The sequence below is a fragment of the Pteropus vampyrus genome, unplaced genomic scaffold (genome assembly GCF_000151845.1).
Source record: "Pteropus vampyrus isolate Shadow unplaced genomic scaffold, Pvam_2.0 Scaffold364, whole genome shotgun sequence".
Classification (NCBI taxonomy): Eukaryota; Metazoa; Chordata; class Mammalia; order Chiroptera; family Pteropodidae; genus Pteropus; species Pteropus vampyrus.
In genome coordinates this window covers 214,371-216,972 of record NW_011889145.1, presented here as the reverse complement: position 1 = coordinate 216,972, position 2,602 = coordinate 214,371, and positions in this window count along the sequence as shown.

The window sequence follows — 2,602 nt, the reverse complement described above, 5'->3', positions numbered from 1 at the left end:
GGAAGATACACAATTTCATATGCCACACGATCTCGCTTTTCCTTACAAATTATACCTTTTCATTCTCCATGCGAGAGGTGTTTGTTCATGCTCGTTTTTGTCACGCATCGCTGTTCGAGGTGCTAGCCGCACGTGTTGTGCGTGTCTCTGTGTGTGTATGTGTGTGTATGAAGCAAGCCCTGTCCTTTGGAGTTTGTATTCAAGCCGGGGTAAACAGAAAACTCAATAAATAAGTTGCATATTTAGTTAGATGACAAGTACTATGGGTGAAAACAAGACAGGGAAGGAAGGAAGGTCGTTAGTTACCAGGGAATTTTTAAAGAAGATTATCAGGAGGATCACGCAGACACTGAACGAAGACTCGAAGGAGGTGAGAGATCAAGCCGTGTGCATATCTGAGCGAAGATCGTTCCAGAAAACAGGAAACTTAAGGACTCTGAGCCGAGAAAAGATGAGTGTGTCTGAGGACCAGCGAGGGGGCCGGTGCGGCTGTAGCCAGCAGAACGGGACTGAGGGGGGCAGGGGGTGAGGTCGGCGAGGCCCCGAGCAACCAGCCGCGCAGGACCCCACGGCCACTGCAGGACGTCGGTTTCCTGTCAAGTGACGAGGTCTGACTTAAGAATGAAGGCGCGCTGGGGTCTGACTTAAGTTTTGAAAGAATTATTCTGATGGCTGTATTGAGAAAAGACTAAAGGGGTCCAAAGGGAGCTTGTGTGCGTGTGCGCGTGTGTACGTGTGTATGCATGGGTGCACGTGTGTACGTGTGTGCATGTGTGTACATGTGTGTGCATGGGTGCACGCGTGTATGTGTGTGCATGTGTGTACGCATGTGTATGTCTGTGCATGCATGTGTGCACTGTGTGTATGTGTGCGTGTGTGCATGTGTATGTATGTGCACGTGTGTATGTGTGTGTATGTCTATGCGTGCATGTGTGCATGTGTGCACGTGTGCACGCGTGCGTGTGCCTGCCTCGTGACTCTGGGCGAAGTGTGAGATACCCGACTTCAGGGGACCGTCTCGGCCTCCTCACCCCGGGCATGAGCGTGGCAGCTCCTGGTGGTTCAGGGAGAGGGCGGAGCCAGCCCGTGACCTGTATGACAGGGTGTCCTAAGTGGCCGCTCGGTGTCTGGCCCGTGCAGCTGAAGCTGCGCTACACTGATGCCTCTTGAGACGCTGAGTTTTTCGGCCCTTGTACTGGGATGAAGACCGGGTAGCAGGGCGGGGGAGGTCGGGGGTGGTGCAGTGGGAGCCTTAGACGCGGGACGGGGCTCGGAGGACAGGCCTGCTCCGTGTCAGCAGCCCACCCTGAGCGGCGCCCGGTCCTTCCGCTGGGTGTGTGTGGACGGGCGCGGGGCGTTCTCAGGTCTCAAACAGTGGGCACGCGCGACATGTTGGGTTCAGAGCTGCAGCCTCGTTGCAGGGGGAGGAGACCAGGGAAGGTCCTCCCGTCGTCGCTCTGTGGCGTCAGGGGTGTTAAATTGTCCTTCTATTTTGCTGTCCCGCCCAAACACGCAACCCCGAGAACACGGTCACCAAGTGCCTCCTGCGAATTTAGCAGGAAATTAAACCCAACGAATACGTCGTAGGTTGATTGAAACATCCTCCCATTCCGTCCTCCGCCGCTTGCTGGGGCGAGGACCACGTGCCCTGATCACGGCGAGAGCGCCGGTGTCGCAGGAAACCCACCCCCGGCGCCCAGCGCCCCCGAACCCGGCCAGTCCCTCCCTCAAGGCGGACATTTGGTTCGCAGGCTGGCAGGCACTGAGAGGTCACCACGGCAACGCGTCATGGGGAACCCACCCACGATTTCCAGCGCGACCTCGTGTTGGAGTTAGGTTTCTGGGGCCAGACAGACTTGAACCTCGCGCAGTGGCCGTATCAGGGGGACGGCTGCCCTTCTGGGGGCGGTCAGCCGGGTCCTTCCCCGGATCGCACCCTCGTCTGCCACCTCTTCTAGAAGCCAAGCTGCTGGTTCACAAAAGTCGGCCAAAGCCAGGAAGGGACGCGGCTGCGCGGAGACTTAACTGACGGTGGGAACGGGGGGCAGCGCCATTGCACAGCGACGCCCCACGGGGCAGCGCCGGGCAGCGCCGTCAGGGATGCTGCGAGTCTGCACATTCCACGCGTCACTCGAAAACAGTGGTAAGTCATTGCCTATGAAAAATATCTAATATTTGCCTCGTTTTTTTTTAATGAACTTCATGAATTCAGATTTCAAAGGCCTTTACAAGTCAAGCACAGAATTAGCAGTATATATTTCTGTGTAGTCATTAGGATTTTATTTTTGAATTTTCATCGGGTTTAACGACGCCAAAATCTTTTCGTGGGAATTGTACTCATCTACCAAGAATGTGCTAGAGCTGAGTAACAGATGAAAATTCTAATTATAGGAGAAGTTATCTGGTGACTGACTGTTCGTTTGAAACACTCTCTACGGAGCCACACGAAGTCATAATGAATTCATTAAATGACCTAGATTATAAAAAGAGAGAGAAAGAAATAAGAGACAGCAAAGGTTCGGACGTCTTAGGCATCTCCTAGGAAAAGGCAGATAGAAACTTGCTTCTGGGGAAAGCAACAGCAGGTGGGGGGCGGGGTGGC